The sequence below is a fragment of the Saccopteryx leptura genome, chromosome 1 (assembly GCF_036850995.1).
Source record: "Saccopteryx leptura isolate mSacLep1 chromosome 1, mSacLep1_pri_phased_curated, whole genome shotgun sequence".
Classification (NCBI taxonomy): Eukaryota; Metazoa; Chordata; class Mammalia; order Chiroptera; family Emballonuridae; genus Saccopteryx; species Saccopteryx leptura.
This window is the reverse complement of record NC_089503.1, coordinates 213,032,737-213,054,049: the sequence shown is the minus strand read 5'-3', so window position 1 is coordinate 213,054,049 and position 21,313 is coordinate 213,032,737. Positions and strand designations below refer to the sequence as shown.

At 39.1% G+C, this 21,313-nt stretch overlaps 1 protein-coding gene across 4 annotated transcripts in view; it reads left to right on the top strand.

Annotated features, from left to right (window-relative positions):
* Nucleotides 1–21,313, top strand: part of INPP4B (inositol polyphosphate-4-phosphatase type II B) — a 611,130-nt gene that overhangs the window by 107,429 nt on the left and 482,388 nt on the right. For all 4 annotated transcript variants that reach the window (XM_066385735.1, XM_066385716.1, XM_066385745.1 and 1 more), the window contains one exon: nucleotides 31–93. The gene's annotated coding sequence lies outside the window, so the exon portion shown is untranslated. The remainder of the gene's footprint in view (nucleotides 1–30; nucleotides 94–21,313) is intronic.

Here is a 21,313-nt window from a genome sequence, read left to right as displayed (position 1 = left end):
TTTATTAATCTCTTTTCCCTTTATCCACAGAACCCAAAGAAATGGTGTTACCTGGCAAGAGATCAGCACTCTTTTATGAAAAATCACACCAAGGTAATACTTAACTGTGAATTGATATTTTTTTAGTCTGCTTAATCCTGATATATTAAACTCCTTGGCTTTCCTTGATTACTGGTTTTAGCTATTGAATAACCTGTCAAAAAAGTAAATCATTATCGGAAACCTAGAAGGAATGGTTTATAGTGATTACCATATTTGTAAGTAAGAGTAAAATTTGAAATATATTTTAACTTATCAAAACATTGTGGATAATGGTTAATTTTCTGACACTACTCCTTCATTCATATTAATATATGAATAGGATCTTGACTAGAAGATTGTATTCTCTTTGTCTGGAAATAACTCCAATTAGTGTATCATATTTACAGTGATAGACAATAAGAGAATTAGATTTTTGTCAGGAAACAGTGATGAGAATTTTCTCGTCGGATGCATTTACATACTACTTTTTGAATATGCAAAAAAAATTTAGTACAAATTCCTCCAAAACTTCATTGAGTTGTATGAAGACAGCAGCATACAAAACATTTTTTTTTGGAAAGACTGAATTATATCCTACAGTTGTTGAATAGCATGCCTGATTATGCTTACCAGTTACATATTTAGTTGCTAAATTTTCAAATTGCTATGCCATTTATTTACATATGTTGGCTTAAAAATATGAACACTCATGCAAATATCCTAATGCTATGTATGTGTAAACAAAGTGTGAGATACAGATATACAATGTGTCCATATTTTATGAATGAAGGTACATACCATCTAAAGGAGTGTTTCTGAAAAGTTTCTAAAGGTTAGAAATGTCATGGGAACTAGACCCATCTATTCAATGTGATTTATTTATATGGCTGTGAAGATACAATGTTATTATATGTATGTATACCATAGATTTACTGAAATGTACATTAGATTGCATACTAATTGAAACTGATAGTGTTTCACTTTTGACAAATCCTTGAATTCCTAAAAACAAGTGAGTGTGAAACAAAGGTAGCATTTAAATTTAATGGACATCAGTAGAAAAATTATTTCTTCACTGGAGCAAAAATAAATTGTTAGGTTGAATGACAAATTGGGGTGTTTTTACCTATTTTTGATTTCAGTTGATTCTTAAAAAAAAAAAGCATAAAGCCTCAAGAAAACGACTTCTCTCTCCTAAAGGAGATTTGGAGTTATAGGCACCCTATCAGGTTTTATCTATAGTAAAATATTAATTAAGTCTACAAAATATTGTTTAAATGGCGAATGACATCAATGGAGGGCTGCCTTTTGGACAGACCTATTAGCCATGACTCCCCACAGAGATATTACAATGAGCACCGATACCTAGACAATCTGTGGAAGATGTTGAAACTGAGCTATGTGATGCATACAGGCATAGGGAGACAAAGAATAGAAAAGCATTTTTAGAGGAATTGATGAATGATGGAACAGTGAAGAGAAAGATACACATTGAAAGAGATGAAGCCAGTGAGGAGGCTGAAGGGTTCACACCCTTTAGAGTCAAAGGATAAAAGGGAGCACAGACTATCCAGGAAGCAGCTGTGTGAAATTATTTATTTAGAGGCATATGCATAGGAATATATTTAGTTCTATTAGGCTTTTTGTTGGTTGAAGATATGGGAACACTTTGAATTGAATGTAGGAAAGGGAGAATGGGGGTAGAAGGGGAGAATTTTCATCACATGATGAAATTTCCAGCATTCTGTACCCAGAGTACAAAATGCATTTCCTCCCAACATGAGAATAAAGAAACAGTTCTGCATCTTGCTGTAATCCCAGTGCTTTGATCTGATAGAACTCCCGAAGAGATTCTGCTCCAGGACGTGTGTCTGTTGGGAGAGGAGTGGTGTGTACGAGTGACTTGGGATGGGAAAATGATGTTTATGTTGTGATCTCTCTAGACTGGTCCTTTGGATTTGGTGAAAAAAGCGTGTTTGCAATCTTATAAACAGTTCCTTTTAATCAGACAATGAGTGCTACTGTATTGATGCTCTGTCTTTATTATCTCAGATGGAATATGTACATTTAAATTTAAATGTTTCAATCATAGGCTATTAAGACATATCAGTGAAGGTGCTATTTCTAGATGGCTGGGACTGGTCAGTTTTCTCAGCTGCACATGATGACTAACCTACTTATTTTGCATAGGATCAACCCTACCGGTGCAGCTCAGAGAGCAGTCTGCTGGATTAACAGACACCTTTGTGTGTATAGATCCTGAGAGTTCTGTATTAAGCCTTTTTAAAATGAGTACTTAAATAACTCTTCATATGATGTTTTATTATGTGAAACTATTTGTGTCAATTGGTCACAATATTCTTCTGAATTTTATCATCCAGAGAAAGGCAATTTATTTTATTTTATTTTTTTAGCAAGAGACACAGGGAGAGATAGAGAAGACAGACAGGAAGAAGAGTGATGAGATGCATCACTTCTTCATTGTGATACTTTAGTTGTTCATTTACTGCTTTCTCATATGTGACTTGACTGGGAGCTCCAGTTGAGCCAGTGACCCTTTGCTCAAGCCAGCGAACTTGGGCTCAAGCCAGTGACCCCATCTGGGTTTTGACCTTGGGTCCTCTGGGTCTCAGTCCATCATTCTATCCACTGTGTCACCACCTGGTCAGGCCAGAGAGAGGCAACTTTAACTAGTCACATCTAAATATACTTCTATCTAGTATGATTATGTAAAAAAAGAAAAGACTGTTCTTCTGTTCTATTTTTATATAGGTTTATATATCCTAGAACAGATTGAATTTCAATTAAGAAAATGTCATGTCTGCAATTTATTTTTATTATGTAGGAATATTAAGTTTTATTCTCACATATAGCTGACTTTTTCTGTAGGAAATTGTACTTGTAATATCAACTTTTAATTAATACTAAGGATTCAACAATTTTTTTTGATGTCCTCTAGGTTGAAATCTAGGCTTAATATGAACACAATTTTGAGACATGGAAATCAGCTGTTGTAAGGCTGGTATATAGGGTTACCTTGTGTTCAAGAGCGCTAAAAATAAGTTATAAAGATATTTTTTAGAGGTGTGTTTCATTGTGGTTTATTATTACTGGCTGCACAAAATCTTGTAGGGGTAATAAGACTTGCTGAGATTTGAAAGGATAAAAGTCTTCTGATATTTATAAGGGCTTACCACAATTATATTCTATTATTATTTCTTACATACCTATTATAACATAACAATGGAATGTAAAGCATCAGAAGTTGCAGGTTGATTAGTAAGTTAATGATCATGTAAGTGAGAATTAGAACTACCTTTACAGCATGTGATGAAAGGAGTGATGTAACTGTCACATTGCCTGAAGGAGATTCCACACATGATATATGTGATGATTTATGGAAATATGACTACAGTATCCAGCAAAACATGCTCCTAAAGAGAATTTAAACTAAATGTCAGAGAATAAATCATTGACTATTTTCTTGGAGACGTGATTAAAAAGTAATTTTTTAGCCCGGGCTGGATAGCTTGGTTAGTTAGAGCTTCATACTGAAGCGCAGAGGTTGCCAGTTTGGTCCCCAGTCAGGGAACATACAGGAGCAGATTGATGTTCCTGTCTCTCTCTCTTCCTCTTTGTAAAATTGATAAAATACACATTTTAAAAGTACTATTTTAAAAGATGAACTTACATGAGAGGTGTTTTTTTTTTTTTGGTTGTTTTTTTTTTTGTATTTTTCTGAAGCTGGAAACGGGAGGTAGACTCCCACATGCGCCCGACCGGGATCCACCCAGCATGCCCACCAGGGGGCGTAGCTCTGCTGCGACCAGAGCCATTCTAGCGCCTGAGGCAGAGGCCACGGAGCCATCCCCAGTGCCCGGGCCCTCCTTGCTCCAATGGAGCCTTAGCTGCGGGAGGGGAAGAGAGAGACAGAGAGGAAGGAGAGGGGGAGGGGTGGAGAAGCAGATGGGCGCTTCTCCTGTGTGCCCTGGCCGGGAATCGAACCCGGGACTTCTGCCCTCCAGGCCGACGCTCTACCACTGAGCCAACCGGCCAGGGCCTACATGAGAGTTATTATGATAATTTTTATGGATTTGCCTTTTTGATTTTTATGATTTTTTGCTGCTTGCAAAAGTGCCTGGTATTTACTCTTCTGAGTGTTAGATCCTGTGGGAAACTTCATTTTCTTAAAACTTAAGAAAAAAAAAACTCCCAAGACTGTACGCCTATACTCAGCTCCTGCTCATATGCAAGTGTTTCCACCGACTCCCCACCCGTGTTTCTTTTTTTTTCCCCCACCCGTGTTTCTGACCTTGTTTCTCCCCTACTTCATGACAGACCCTAAACATTCTTGTCTTTTCCTGACGCCGTAACTCCACTCAGAATGCCCGATCTTCTTTCTCTTATTCCAACGGCTGCATCACCTGACAGCTTCCCTTTACAGAACCTTCTGAATTCCTCATTCTACTACATCAGGTTCTCTCCTTAACCCGTATTCACTCAGTAAGGTCCCCTCTCATCTGCCACACTATTTGCATATGTTGCTATGCAGTAGTTCTTGTGTGTGTGTGTGTGTGTGTGTATACAATTTCATTTCATTTATTAGAAACGTACGCATTCAGATATGAGATTTCCCCCCTTCATTATGATTGTAAGGAAGATCCTTCAGTCATCATTTTTACTCCCACTTGTGAGTGAAGTAGACACACATAAATGAATGAGCTCCTTCCATTTCTAGAATTTCTATTGAAAGAGTATTTAAAAGGCTAAAAGATTTTTTGGAATTATGTGAGTTAGCATTTAGCCATGATTTGTATTATTTAGGACTACCTTGAAAATCTACTCTCCCCTTATTACATCTTTCAATGAGAATAAAATAAAAATTTAAATATACTAACTTATAAGCAAATAATTTCCAACTATTGAAATTACTCTTTTCACCAAATTACTCTCTTCACCAAAGGGAGATTGTTCAATTGTATCACCTGTTTGCCTTGGGCCACTTTGCACACATCATTGGAGAAATGTCTAACCTGAACTACTCAAAGAAGGCACTTTTGCCTAAGAGCAAACATCACCTTATGCGGATATTGTATCTCTTATATCAGAATCAATAGAAAAGATGTGTTGTACTCTGCCAACTCATTCATTCATTCATTCATTCATTCATCATTTCATTGTTTACCTACTACATTCACAAGTGCTCTAGCTGGAGTGAGAGTATGTGAGAATTTGAGAGTCTGTCTCTTATTCTAGACACACACACCACACATAAATACATATAAAGGCTACAAAATATTTTTTTTTACAAGCAGGTAGGAGTTATCTCTATGTTCCTTGTAATTTTTTATATCAATGTCCATTTCTGTATATCATCATCCATGTGGATAGTTGGAAATCATTAAAGCAGTCTATGATAGCTATTTTTAAGTTTCAATAATTGTTGAATTTCATGTCTAGGAATTTTGTGGCCCTTTTGTATTTTTCTGAAGCTGGAAACGGGGAGAGACAGTCAGACAGACTCCCGCATGCGCCCGACCGGGATCCACCCGGCACGCCCACCATGGGCGACGCTCTGTCCACCAGGGGGCGATGCTCTGCCCCTCCGGGGCGTCGCTCTGCCACGACCAGAGCCACTCTAGCGCCTGGGGCAGAGGCCAAGGAGCCATCCCCAGCGCCCGGGCCATCTTTGCTCCAATGGAGCCTCACTGCGGGAGGGGAAGAGAGAGACAGAGAGGAAGGAGGGGAGAGGGTGGAGAAGCAAATGTGCGCTTCTCCTATGTGCCCTGGCCGGGAATTGAACCCGGGTCCCCCGCACGGCAGGCCGACGCTCTACCGCTGAGCAACCGGCCAGGGCCTTGTGGCCGTTTTGAATGTGCATGTATGTTTACAGATATTAAGTCTGACATATCATATTGCCAACTTTACAGCAGAGTCTCTTTAGGCTAGGACTTTGGAAGTACCTCAACTCTAGGTGTAAAAGGGGGAAAGGACTAGGGTTATTTGGGAAGTTGAAATGAAATCAGGACGATTAGGCCAGGGACTTTGGGCAGTGGGGCTGTCAGAGAACTGGCCATTCCTAACAGAGGACCAAGGACTTAGAGGAATTGGTTCCCTTCAGGCTTTAGCCTTTATGTTTCTAGTTCTTCAGCTTTTTAATACTAGAAGTACTTTGGAAGAAACAAGTCATCAGAGGCAGAATGGTGTGGGCAGAGGCAAATAATTTGTAATGTGGGATGTCCATTAGACTTTGCAAGTGTATTATAACGGTGTTGGTTCCTTTCTCTCTCCAGATGTCTATTTTTTTTTTAAAATGCATTTGGTATTTTAAAGTTACTGCCACTAGATGTCAGCAGTAACCTCCTAGGGTTCCTATGGCTTTAATTGGTAAAAACAAAAAACAATTGCTACTTTATTAGAACACCTGTTTTGAGAATAGTAAGTACTTACTTTGAAAGTGTAAGTAGTTTTTGAAATATGAGGAGGAGGATTACAGGTATCATAAAATATTTAGAAATTGTTTTTCAAAGTGGGGATTCTGTTTACATGTAACAGTTCTTGTACTTCCAGTATTCTGTCAACCAGTGAGATGGCATGAAGGACCATGTGTGAGGTTGAGTAATTTGTCAGAAATTACCATATTTTCCCATGTATAAGACGCACTTTAATTTTGGGGCCTGAAATTTGAAAAAAGTGTATTACATAAAGTTATTGAACTCAAGTTTTATTCATCATAAAATTTATACAACTCCTCAAGCAGAAAATGCAAGTAACAAAACTACAACCACTGTATACGATGCATCCAGTTTTTAGACCCCCAAAATTTTGAAGAAATGTGCATCTTATACATGGGGGAATACGATATACATGATATCAGAGTTTCAAACTTCTCTTTCAATACCCTATGATTCAATTTATGCCAGGATTGCAGGAGTATTTGTGCTTTGCGTTTGTTTCTTTCTGTTTTTGTGGCAGAAGCATTTTGGGTGTTACAGCCCCTCAGAAGATTGCGTGGTATTCATTTTTCAGCATTCACATGTGTATGCTGTTTACTTAGATATGTTTAACCTTTTCTGGATCTGTGTTGTATTGTTTCAAAATGCTTAGAACATTTTGAAAGATGCCAAAGAGTGTTATGGGTGTTTGCTCACCAGTTGAAAAACAATCTAGAAATTGGAAAAAAAAATTTTTTATGAACTACAATACACACATTTGTTTAGTACTTACAACATCAGGTAGAAGTATCTCAGAATATTTTCCCCAGAAATTCATAAGAAAATTACAGTATTGGCCAATGTTCAACTGAAACAAATAATGTTATTTTTAAATAATATAGTTAATACCCAGTCAAATCAGATTCACACTATCAGGAAGACTCAGACTAATCTGTTGGATTTTAATCATCAGCTAGAAATCAGTCTTAGGGCTATGGATTGACCAAGTACAACGCAGATTTTAAAATAATTGTTAAAAAGGTAAACTTATCCCCATTTTTCTCCCTTGGAAAAACTCTACTTTTAATGCATTTAAAAATATTTTAGAAAAAGCTAGGAAAGAGAAATTTGAAAACATGTCCTTTCTTGAATCCAGCTGTACCAAGGGAAATACTACTGCAGGTGTTATACCCTTATTGCTTTTAAGATTTTTAGAAGATTGTTTTAGTTGCTGCAGTAAGGTGGTAGGTAACTCAATTAGTACATAGGCTAAAGAAATAATTTCATTTTACTGAAGTTGTTATAGTTGAGAATTATTGGTTTAAGTTCATAAGATTATCATTAAATTTTAGGGAGGAGTTTGTTTGCATTTTCTTTTTTTTGGTGCATTCCTATTTTAGAACCACTACTAAAAATAACTTACCAAGATTTTCCTCATGGTTGTGGCTGAGTTATGTTTGTAGGTGATGAGCCAAACATTTGGAACTATGCTGCAGTTACATGACCCATGTAATCTCCTCTCGGGGAGCAGGTGCAGTGGGTGAGTGCAGCCCATAAGTGGAAGGCACATCGTTAGCCAGATGTTCAGTGAAAGCACTCTCGACAGAGAACCTGGTGTGGGAACACAGGGTGGGCGTGATCTGTAACAGTCCATCTGATGCGTCCAGGGCTTAACCCCCAGAGGGGGTCAGGGCTGGGATGTGATTGGGAAATCTATCTTCAGTCTGTTGCTTTCTTTATCACTTACAAATAGTTAAGTGATACAGATGTTCGTGAAGTATTTTGAATTAGAGACGATGCCAATTTTAAGCCAACTGTTTTAGCGCCACATGAAGAAGTGAATTCCCACTTCCGTATGCACTAGTGAGTTTCTCCTCAACATGTTCATTTGTCTGTGCAGTGACACAAATTAAATTAAAATATAGAGAGGGTCAGGCTCCCTCTGGGCTGTTCCGGAAATTCAGGCACCTCGGCCTGACGTTGAAAGACCACTTTTCTGCTGCTGCGTCCCAAACGTCTCCTCACAAAGTGTGCTCCAGTGAAACCCAGTACTGTGGCATTCAGCGTGTGCTACATAAAAAGGCACCGAAGGAGAAGAGGTCTCATGGCCCACTAATTTTAGAAAATGCTGGGTTAAACAAAGTTAAACAGGTTTCTTTACAGCAGGCTTTTCAGAGACTAATATTGAATGTGCATCATAAAACTACAGAAGGAAGATATAAAATTCAGCATTTTCCAAAATTACCTGGTCAATTAATCATGTAATAAAAGTGTTATTGCCCTTTTTGCAGGCAAGAGGTTTGATGGGTGATGCAGTTGGTGATATGATAGCTGGATGTGGATCAGATATTAGATATTTATGCAGGATGTGCGGAAGGCTTTGGAGATCATTGGCTTCTACTGCTTTGACAATTTACTTGTTTCCTGTTATGAAAATATGCTTACTTTTTCTTATGAATTTATTAAAATTGCTCTAAATTTAATAGATCTCATGAAACTCGTGGTAGACATCTCACGTTTGATTTTGTTTGTTTTTGGACTTTAGCTTAGGAAATTTGTTTTAGGAAGTTATCCCTCTCATATCCTATGCAATATTGACAAATTGTGGATAATAATAATAGCAAATATTGACTGATTACTTATTTTATGCCAGGCACTGTTCTTAACACAGTACTAAGAATTAGGTCCCACTGTTACCTCCATTTCAGTTTCGTCGTAATGTTGCAGGAGAGCAAAACCTTGGAGGATTGACACTCAGATAGCTTATAAGAGGAGAAAGAGAATTTTATTAAGCCGGTGGAGCACGCGAGCTATAGCTACAAAGACACGTGCTCCCCGAAATTAGATTTATTACATCTTACATACCCTGTGCAGAACGTAAGTTCACATACATGGATCTTGTGATTCCTCTGTCCTCAATTACATGATTTCAGGATGGGAGGGCCTTACAGGATGCCAGAGGATAATCATTTGTAAATCACCTATTAAGGAGAAAGAAAGGGGAGAGGAAAGGACTGCTCAAATCTCCCTTCCCCCTCCTATATTCCTGGCTGTTTACCTTCTTCCTCACAGATGTGGAGAAGGGAGGGGGTCCAAGCCTCCTTCCTCCTTCTATTCAAAACCTTCTAAGTATGAAAACCTGTTTATTCACATTATAACAGCCCTTCCTAAGCAGGAATATGACCGGCCATCTTGAGATTTTGTAAATTACACAAAAAATCATATTTACAAACTCTCTCTGAACGCTTGGCCTAAATTATAAAATATCCTTGAAGCCTCTTATCTAAAGGGGGGGGTCTTCTTCCTCAGTAATACTACTGTGTAAAAAACACCCGATGAGCATAACTCATTGGCCCAAATCTGCAAATTGTGTGGTTGAGTTCAGTCCTAGCTGGGTTTGCTCACGTATCTACAGTCATCTGGAAAGCCAGCTGTGGGCTAGCTTGGCTGATCTTGGCCGAACTCTCATGTGTCTATGACTTTGGCTGGAACAAATGGGCTGCTGACTTGTCTTTGCTCCACGGGATCTCTCTTCCTCCAGCAGTCTGCACTGAGCTTGTCCTCATGACGGTGTCAGTTCTGAGAGAAGAAGAGCAGGAATGCTTAAGGGTTCTTGTGACCTAGGCTTAGAACTAGCACAGAGCCACTTCTACCACATTCTTTTGACCAAAGCACATCTCAGGGCTGGCCAAGAATTGAGAGATAGGGGAAGAGACTCCACCACTGCCTGCAAAGAGTGCAGTATCACATTGCAATTGGCTGGATAGTGGGGCAGGGAAACTTGGAACCATTTTTGCAGTGGGTCTACCAGAATCTCCATTCTACACGTGAGCAAACTGAAATGCAGCGAGATTAGGTGACCTGCCACCGGGGTGACCTCTAGGTGCCATACAGTGAAAGTTTATTTCTCAGGCCCCTTACGTTCTTTTCTAGCTCCTGGACATGTGGACATGGTTTATTTTCTCGGCTATATCGGTTTTCTTTCTTCAGTTCCGCCTGATGTTCCAAATGATTCAATTCACAGAAGTCATCTTACTAACAAAAGGCATCCCTCTGAAAATATTTAGCAGCCCTGTTCTCCCAGTAGAGAGTCCTCACAAGCACACAGGGTTTCTTTTGGCTTCCACGTGAACACCGGCTCTGGAGTGGATATTATACCCTTAAAAAAAGAACAAGAATAACTTCTAGGTAAAAGGGCCTTTCTTCTCCCTGGGTTTAAGTTTCCTTGAAAGCTTGCTTATTGATTTTCCTCATAACAACTAAGCTTGCAAGCTATAAAACAAACAAAACAAATAGAAGCAGGGAAATAATATCAACGATCAACAAGTTGACTCATCAGCTTTATCGCCTTTGTAGTCAACCACACTGGCTGTGGAAGAAAAGGCACCATGCCTCCCATTCCAGGGTTTATTGTGGAACTCATAGAATTTAGTTGGTCAAAAGGGGAAAGCAAACCCTTGAACTTTTAAGCAAGGGTTCATCCCCGTTAGAAGTGATCGTGCCCGGAGGAAGGTCACTGTGGGAGGAGAGTGGCGTACTGAAGAATGTGTGCGAGGCCACCGGGGACAATTGCGATGGTACTGAGCTTGGTCTCTCATCCATGTCCCTTCGCCCAAGATGACCTTTGTGAACAGTGTCTCTATAGGAAGTCACCTTCCTATATTTCTGATCCATGTAGTGACACTTTTAATAGTCCTGTGACCAGGTGATTTTCGACAATGCTGAATTTTATATATCTTCCTTCTGCAGTTTTATGATGCACATTCGGATATTAGCCTCTGAAAATACTGCTGTCAAGAAACCTGTTTAACTTTGTTTAACTCAGCGTTTCCTAACATTAGGGGGCCATGAGACCTTTTGTACTTTAATATATTGTTAGGTAGCCTCATTGAATTCAGCAGTACAGGGGGTTCTCAGGTTACAATAGTCTTGACAAACAATGTTTCGAGTTTACAATGCTCACTCCCATAAAAACTTTAAAAAATTGAGACATGAATGTTTCAGTTTACACTACGTGGGTGAACTAGTTTGGCTGCACATGGTGGAAGAATACGCAGTACAGATTATAGAACAGTATATTTATGTCTTTTTCCTTTTCTGTGGCTTAGTGGTATTTTTATGTTCTAGATTATGATTTTACAACTGTGTTAGGATAGGTACGTGATGCAGGCTAGGGTGTGTTTTGACTTATACCAAATTTGGGTTACACCACTGTCGTAGGAACAGAACCGTGTTGTAACCCAAAAACCCTCTGTACTGGGTTTCACTGATGCACACTTTGTGAAATGCTGCTTTAGAATGTATTCCCAAGAGGGCTTGTTTCACAACGCAAAAGTTACTTGGTATTCATCCATACAGATTAATTTTTCTAAGTAAGCTGGATCCTAAGCCCCTGATGATGTGGATATGGCCATCACATGGAGTGTTTTCCAACAAGCTCTGTTTTCAGGAGGGTTCCTCAGAAGTGTGGGGAATGGTCATCCATCGCCAACAAGGTCTGTCCTTGGACACGATTCCTTCAGAGCTATGTCTTAGGAAGGTCAATGTTAGATAGCATCAAAAGGGAGATGATTAGTTAAGAAAATTTTAACAGCTCCTATGGTTTCCAGATAGTGTTCAATCACTTCTTTCCTTTCAAACACAAGCGTTTCTCCAAAGAGTAGATTACTTTCCACAGTTTCTCCTTCCTCACCAACCATTTGCTCTTTGACTTATAACAATCTTCATTCACCCTTTCATTCCAGTGAAAGGTCTGTTTCTTAGATAACCAGTTAGTTTCTGTTTTGCAAACAGAGTGAACTCTTCTTGGATGAATGTATCAGACTTGGTGATTTTGAATCCTACCTTATGCTTCTGAATTCCACATTTACATCTACAGCCCAGGGCACAGTTCTTAGCTTCCAAATTGTGTTTCTATAGGCACCTTGAACTTACATCTGAAATTGATCTGATAAACTTGTACTCTAAACCTTCTTCTTCTGTAGGTCACTGAAAAAACCATCATTCACTAGTCGCCCAAGCCAGAAACCTAGGCATCATCTTTGACTTCACCTATTGCTTTTAACCCACTCACTACCATCACATTTCTCAAGATAGCTCCTCTAGCCCATAATCCCTATCTCCCATTCTTTAGGTTCCAGAATTAAATCATAGCTCCTCTATCCAATATGACCTTAATAACCTTTCTATTCTTTTAAGTCTCAATTTTTCATCTGCACTGATGGGGATAACAGTAACAGTAAGTAAGAGAGTTATTCTGAGTTTTTGAAAATTCAATGGGAAGAAATTAGGGGAATAGAGATTTTTTTTTTTTTTTTTTTTTTTTTTTTTTTTTTTTTTTTTTTTTTAGTGAGAGGAAGGGAGGCAGAGCGACAGACTCCCACATGTGCCCCGACTGGGATCCAGCTGGCTTGATGCTCTGCCCATCTGGGGCTTTTGCTCCATTGCAATGGGAGCCAGTTTTTAGTACCTGAGGCCAACTTGCTCGAGCCAGTTGAGCCATAGCTGCAGGAGGGAAAGAGAGAGAGAAAAGGGGGAGGGGTGGAGAGCAGATGGTCGTTTCTCGTGCCCTGACTGGAAATTGAATCTGGGACATCTACACGCCAGGCCAATGCTCTACCACTGAGCTAACTGGCCCCGGGTAGAGAGAAAATTAAATTGACTTTTTTTTGTCTCCCGATTGAGAGGAAAAAAAGTACTTTAGGGGAAAAGCCTTAAGGATTTAGTGTTTTTACAGGGGAAAATACCTTTAAAATTCTATAGTAGTGAATAAAAAGCCAAGGTTGTGAACAGGTTATAATTCATGAGGAAAATAATTTATTAGTATTTTTCTCCTTTTGTTCCACACTCATCAGCTTTTGAAAGAAAAATAAAGAAAGGAAACTGAACTGTCTTTAATACTATTTAGGCCAGTGGAAGCATTTGTGTAAATGTTGAAGTAGATATAAAAAAGAAGTATCCAAAAGAAGCATCCTTACGATACTTGAGGAATCTGTTTAGCCTGGACAGCAACTGGGTGTCTACATCTCATAAGGTTAGGCTGCTGGAACCCTGCTAACATAAGATTAAAATCTGGCTATGAGTTTCAGACAATTCCCTAGCGGTCTTTCTTATTTTTTTGCTTAATAGCCCAAATCCCTCTTAAAAATTATATTACTTATGGAGATAACTGCATAGCATAGTGTGGGAGTTACATAGCTATGTGTACTCAGGCCTATTATCATCATACAAAGAATTGACGATAGTCATTCATTTTTTTTTCAATGTTTTTGGCCTACTAGTATGGCTACCAATCCTGAATGCTGGGGATGCAGTAGTCTACAAAATAGACAGAAATCCTTGCTCTACTGGATCTTATGTCCCAATAAGAGGAGACAGATGCTAAACAAAATACATAATGGTATCATATTTTAGACAGGGCTATGGAGAAGAGTAATCAGGAGAAGGAGACAGGGCCTCTTGTAATGGCCGTAGAGTCATGTATTTACAGAGGGAAGCCTGGAAGTCCTCACTAAGCTATTTGAGCAAAGATCTGAGAAAGGTCACAGGGCCAGTGAGTGGTTCTGATCAAAGGAATAAGATGATCTGACTTTCCTTTAACCAGGGTCACTGTGGCCACCCTTTGACAACAGACAGAAGGGGAGACCGGTCACTAGCTTATTGCAGTTGTTTAGGCAAGAGATGGTAGTGGATAAGGCCAGGAGGTGAAATGTGGCAGAGACAAAGTTCAGTCTTAATTTATGTGGTATGTCTGGGGCCCATGCTCTGTTCTGTAGAAATGCCAGGATTTCAGGGGAGGACTGAGGGAGAGGATCCAGAGATCAAAACCTAGAGAAAAATACCAGCGAGATGGCAGCAGAAGCGTTAGAAAGTGATGTCACAGAAGCCAAAAGCAACACAAATTTTAAGAAGGAGGAATGATCAACATTCAATGCTGCTGAGAATTCATCTGAGAACGTATCTGAAGGGGGCACATTGGAACTGACTGATAGGAGGCCATCAGGGACATTATCCAGAAGAATTTTAGTGGGTTTGCTGCGGCAGAAACAATGGATTGACATTGGAAAGTGAAAAGGCACTAACAGAGAATGTAGAGTACTCATTTGTAAAGCTTGGTAAACACAGATCAGTGTTATACACACACACACACACACACACACACACACACACTCCACAGTAAGAAATACATATTCTACCGTGATTCATTGTGCGCATGCACAGGCACACACCAATATATGTACATAGTTTTTCACGACATAATTACTGCTTTTTATATATATGTAACTTGCACTCTACTTTTTATTTTCTTCCATATAACTTCTTTTAAAAAGTGCTTGCCACCATCCACTGAATTGATTTTGTAACCCACTCTAGGGTCTTAACTCATGATTTGGAAAACATGCTCATGGCAGCAGTCAGGGTAGAAGATCTCCCCTGAGAACCACGTCCCCCGTTCCCTACATGCCTGTCAATCTCCTGTCACGGCACTCGAGTTGAAACTTTCAAAAACATGATCTCTCCATTACATACGGAATTTTCACCCTTTCCTCTGTTGTCACAAACTAAAAACCAATAGACTAGCTAATCCCAACTGATTCAAATACAGCTTTGGGCTCAGTGCGCAGCACAAACATTGGCTGTGTTCACAGATGAGTGCTTCCTGCCAGCTAAACAATCTGAGTGCCTTTCCCACTTGGATTTTATTCTGTCTTTCTGACATGTGAGCTGGAGACCCCAACCCACAGCAGAATGTTAACTGTGCTGAGGGGCTTTAATATCAGTTGCAATGTAGAACGGATAGTTCGTGAGCAGTGCTTTGTATATTTTAATTGTTTGTTTGTTTGTTTATTTACTTTTTATTGATTTTAGCCAGAGAAGAAAGGGGAGCAAGAGAGAGGAACATTGAACTGTTCCTGTATGTGCTCTGACTGAGGATCGAACTGGCAACCTCTGAACTTCAGGCGGAAGCTCCAACCAATGGAGCTTTGCGGCCAAGGCTAGGCTAATAAGTATTTATCAACTAAGCAATGACATTAAGTGGAATATATATATATTTGAAAGTCAAAAAACATAGAGTAGGTCAGTAAATGATTTATTCCTGTAGACATTAGGTACCTCCTGCACCCCCGCCTCAAGATGATACTGTTACTAAGTTGTGCAAAAGGAGAAGGTGAAGATCTTTGAGGTAGGAGAGAAAATGAATGGAGGGGCTTTATTAGGGACCTTGGCAGGAGGATTTCTCTTAAAGAGGAGAAGGTTCCCCTCTCCTTTGAGGTTGGGTGGTTCCAATCTTCGTTAGGTGAGTAGACTGTGTTTGGGAAGAAGAGGCGGCTGTTTCCCAATGGCCGTGGGTTCTCTTTGTGAATCAGCAATGAAAATCTTTTGCTGAGAGTGAGAGAGAGAGTGTTAGGGGTGAGCTGAGGACAGCATTACCTGGCTAGTCAGTGCTACTTGTTAACCATTTTTCATTTTTTGAGATGTGTTTGGTGATCATTTCAGCCTAATTGCACCTATGGGAGTGTGGCTGTGCTCAGTGTTATTGAATCTGTGTAGCATTCCTTCAGAGATGGCTTGTAGTTGACCTTCATGGTTTTCTTGGCCATAACACACCCTTTTAAGGCACCTTTTACTGTGCAGACACTGGGCAGGAGGGGGTGACCGCTAACCACTGTGGTGGTGGAATGGGTATGATTTCCTCTCCTTTAGTCTTACAACAGTCAGAGGGTGGGGATAACTGTGACAGAACTTGGCCGCCATCTGCGCAGACTGTACTGACAACAGCATGCAGACCAAACTGTTCTCACTCTGTGACTTTTTCTGCAATTCTGGTTGCCTTCCCGGGGCTTTCCTGTTCCCACCAGTTTTCCGAAGACTGGCCCCTAGCTTCTCATCCGCCCTGACATCTTCGTCATAAATTCCATTATGGTTTAAGGTAACCAGAGACAAGTTCTGTTTTAACAGTTTGTAACTCTGACTTATACGTGATCTTAACATTTTCTGAGATAATAAATGTGTAAACTATCTGAGTTTCAACATTCTGCAATATTTTAGGTACAATATTAACTAATTATCCTTGGCCCAGATAGTTTTTATGTAAAAACTGGCATAAAAATATAAATTCAAGACATTTCACTGATGCTTAACTACAAAACCACACCTAATTTCAGAGGAAGGTCATGTGACCTATTCTAAGAATAGATTATAATCTGAGGTGGTAAAAAGCACCTGCCTCAAAAATTAAAGATATTAGTTGCATGGGGATGACCTGGCAGAAAAACAAAGGATGAGTAAATTGGACAAATACACAATATCTAGCTTTTTTCTTAATAAAAATGCTCATAACTTTTTAAAGGAGAAGTAATGATGGGGGGTAATTGAATTTGGAACAGATATTTGGAAGAAAAGAAATTCTCTCATCCACAATGGGAAGAAATACAGAAATAGAGTTCTATAGAAATCCAACACACTGCTCCCATTTTTGAAGATCTGGTTCCCTATAGATTGAATATTAGGTATAGCACAGAGAAGAATTAATGAGACCATATTCAACTCTGTATTGTGTATTTAGGCAAAGAAAAATTATGCATTCTCTCCATCCAGTGTATTTTTATGTTGAAAATGGCAGCTCATAATTTAGTACCTTAATTTTAAATAACAAAGGGTTTATACAAATACCATGTTAAGCCAGATTCCTCATTTATTGAGCAAAATCTTCATAAACTCTGCCTGAGCCTTTTTGGCTTTAGAAGTTACTACTTGGCATCACCACGACCGTCAGTCAAAGACATCCTCTGACCCTTGGATCCTATCTTAACTAGAAAAGCAGATATCACTTTCAGTTGCTGGAAACTTTGCCAGTTTTTTAGCTATTAGATCAGCAATTTTCAACTGGTGTGCTGCAAGAATTTTTGAAACATGCAATAATGGACTATTTAGTCAGGGGCACTGACTTATTTTCCCTTAGGTTGTCAAATGAAACAATGACAACAGCTAATATGACGATAGCCCTCTGGTGTGAATGAATCAAAGTTATATTTATTTTTTATTTTGTCAGATCGGCAAAATATACAATATATTTTTTGGTGTGCCACAGAATTTTAGTAATTAGTTTGTGTGCCATGAGATGAAAAAGGCTGAAATTCACTGTATTAGTCCGTGGGTACATGAGTATTGGTTATACAACTAGGATATCATTGGTAATATAACAACAGAAGTTTTGATAGGATGATGAAAACAAAAGTTTGATTGGAATGATTTCAAGGAAGAATGGAAAAGACAATTTGAGGACCTAGAGTATAGGAAAATCTATTAAGATGCTTTACTGGGAGAAAGGGCATGTTTGCTAAATAAAGTATTTATAAACAAGATCAGAATTTTAATAGAATAGAATTTTCATTATGTATTTTACCTTTTTTTGTAAATTTGAACAGGTGTTCCATTCTGAGAACCTAGTCTTAAATTATATAGCTCTTTATTTTGTTAAATATTAAGTGTTCTGGGAATTTGAAATTCCCAAATGGAATCTTTATAATCTGAGTTTATCTGGTAGGGATGTTTGTTATCATTATTCTTATTGCTATTTACCTATGAATTCAGGAGAAAAAAAGGATTTGAGAAGGCAATGCCTAGAGAGTGGTCTGCAGTGTCTTGTCCCTGCATAAGAACTTTCCCCAAGTCTTAGTGATCTGGTGTTTATACTTGAGAGCAGTCTGGGGACCTGAGGATAGTTTACTCACAAACCTGGGAGTTCTGTCGGCTACATTTCCTTCCACTTTTCCCACGTCTCCTGTGTTTTTGTAGGTTCCTGGTATATGCTCTGATCACATAAAGCAATGAAAAGCAATACTCTTTTGTCATTTAATCACATAAAAAAACTCACTAAGAATATGTTGCCCAAACCATTTTCCAGTGGAGTTTACTTGACCGTTTTATCTAATTGGGTTGGGTTTTGAAGAGAAGAGCAACAAAACATTATCATGTGATTCAAGCTTACTGCCTGAAACAATAAATTTTGCTTCCCTAGTCTGTTAGACTATTATTTTGCTTTATATACTAACATAAATATAAATAAATGATATAATAATTTACTTTCTTAGTTGATTTCACCAGATGTTTTCTTTCTTATTAATGGCAACTCCATAAATGTAGGCAGTTTTTCCAGGAATGATGCCAGTGACATTGGCGTGGCTTGGGGGAAAACTTAACAGTGTCAGTGGAGGGGGCAGTATTGGGGCCACCTGCCCTGTGTCCAGTGACAAGTCAGTTTTCATTAGAAGTCTCTTATTCAAATACCTCCTCTTCCTAGATACTGTGAAGCATTGTACAACAAATAATTTAACAACATAACTTAGGCTGCCTACAACTGACATCATCCTGTACAAGATGTGATCCCAAGACATTGCTTTCTTTTAAATTTGGTATTAGTATAATAAACTATAACTGACATACTTTTAAACTAAAAGCCTCCGTTCTCATCCCCGGGTGTTGAAAGTGCAGGCTCGCCAAGGACACCATTGTGTTTCAGTCTCTCTGACTTACCAGCCTAAGAATAAACACAACAATGGAGTGTGCTTGGCTGCACACGGAAGTTTTATCCACTCCGTGCTGGAGGAAAGTACTGTACTTCTATAAAAAACAAGTAAAACATGCAAAAGAAAGTCCTATAATAACTAATTTTACCATACAAGAGTGGAACAATGAGCCTACTTTTGCTTAGATACCCTTGGTGTTATCTAGTTTGCCCCCTGACTAGACCCCTCAACTGGCTGGCTGGTAGAGGGGTTGGTGTGTTGAGAAGCACAGTGGTGGAAGGCTGTGTGGTGCCTACTCTGGAATGTAAGTAGTAGCTGATGGTAAGACAGAGGGTGACAGGCACTGCAGATGCCAGGATAAAAGAGTTTAAACAGGGTGTAGAAGTGAAGTAAGTGACGAAGTTGGGTAACCATGGATGGTGTAGTTTGTACAGAGGTGGATTTAGGACAAGGTGGGAAGGGGAGTGTTTATACCAAAAAACTTAGGTGCTGGGTCAACTATAGCCTTGCACTGATGTGTATGAACAGCGTGTCCCAGATAGCAACATCAACTTGTTATATGAACAGCATGTCCCGGATAGCAATGCCAACTTGTTATACATTGATGAAAGACCAGAGGAACTTAACTCTTGTTAATGTCAATTAGCCTACAGTAAAATGGGTTTCATTATATTTATATGTTGTTTCACTTAAAGTCGCAGAACGGATCACCATTAAGCAAGCATACCTACATATATTGTCCCCCCAGCTAGATTTTGTGCTCTGTGGGGAGGCAGCCTGGGTTTCTAATTGCCTCCTCGAGCTGCTGGGCCCAGTTATGGAATGAGGTTGGTTTTTGCACAAGGATCTGTTGTGATGCTTTCTTGTGATTTCCCCTCTTCTTCAGGACCACAGTAGGTAGTAGGCTCAGAGACTCTCTGTCGTAGAGGACATGGTACAGGGCAGAGGGGCAAAGGCTTGTTTTAAGATCAGAGTGAGCTTTAGTTCTTCTATGATAATGTCACTAATGACTTTCGGGACCCAAAACACTGTCTTTCTAGACTTATCGTATCTTTCTAACCTTTTCTTCCTCTATGGGCTCCTTTGGCACCTAACATATTCCAACTTGACCTGGGGCATTTGTCTAATTATCATAGTCCCAGCCCACTCTTCTGAACTTGATCTCTGGCCTGATCAACAGGGTCTAGGATTGGTTTTTTTTCTGGCCCATCCTGTCCCTTCCAACCCAACATCCTAAAGAAACACTATAAAAACACTATAAAAAGAAAGAAAGTAAAACATGCAAAAGAAAGTCCTATAATAACTAATTTTACCATACAAGAGTGGAACAATGAGCCTACTTTTGCTTAGATACCCTTGGTGTTATCTAGTTTGCCCCCTGACTAGACCCCTCAACTGGCTGGCTGGTAGAGGGGTTGGTGTGTTGAGAAGCACAGTGGTGGAAGGCTGTGTGGTGCCTACTCTGGAATGTAAGTAGTAGCTGATGGTAAGACAGAGGGTGACAGGCACTGCAGATGCCAGGATAAAAGAGTTTAAACAGGGTGTAGAAGTGAAGTAAGTGACGAAGTTGAGCAAATGACACGTGTGTGACCACTGAGATTTATGCCAGACAATTACATTTTGGTTACAGTTAGTCCTGTGGTTGGATAGCTTAGGACTCCACTGGATACACTACTGTAGCTGTCTTAATGAGCATTATACAAGAAAATTTAATTCTGCTGCACAGTTTATTAAATCATATATATTGGATAGGTTCCCGCCTTTGAGGCCTGCTGTTAACAACTGGATACAACAAATTATTTTTCCTTCAGCCATTATTTTCGATCATAGACTTGTGCATAATATTTTAGAAATAAACTAGTAATTTACAGGTAATTGCATGAGGAAAGTGACAGTTGCCTAATTCTTGATCCTTTGCTTAAAAAACACATTAAGAACGAAGACATTCAGATCTTCCGCATGGGAAAGAATGTCTTCAGCATTATTAAAATTTATTTCAGTGTGTTAATTTTTTTAAATTTCTTTTTAGGGAAATAAAATAGTTATTTAGCTTAGCAGAATTATTTGTTTTTAACTTCCTGGCTAATGGAATGCATGATTCAACATTTGCAGGACAGTTCAGGAATTAGCTGCATGTTTGAGACTCTACTTTTTGGTTCATTTTTGGACCTCAATTTCAGAAAGCCATAGCTTTGTGCAACCCTGAAGCAGGGTCAGTGGTTTTGATTTCTCCATAATGGAGATTATTCCACCAGGTCATACTTTATGTAATTTATGGATAATTTTATTATTTTCACTACATAGGCACAGATATTAACTCTAAAAAAG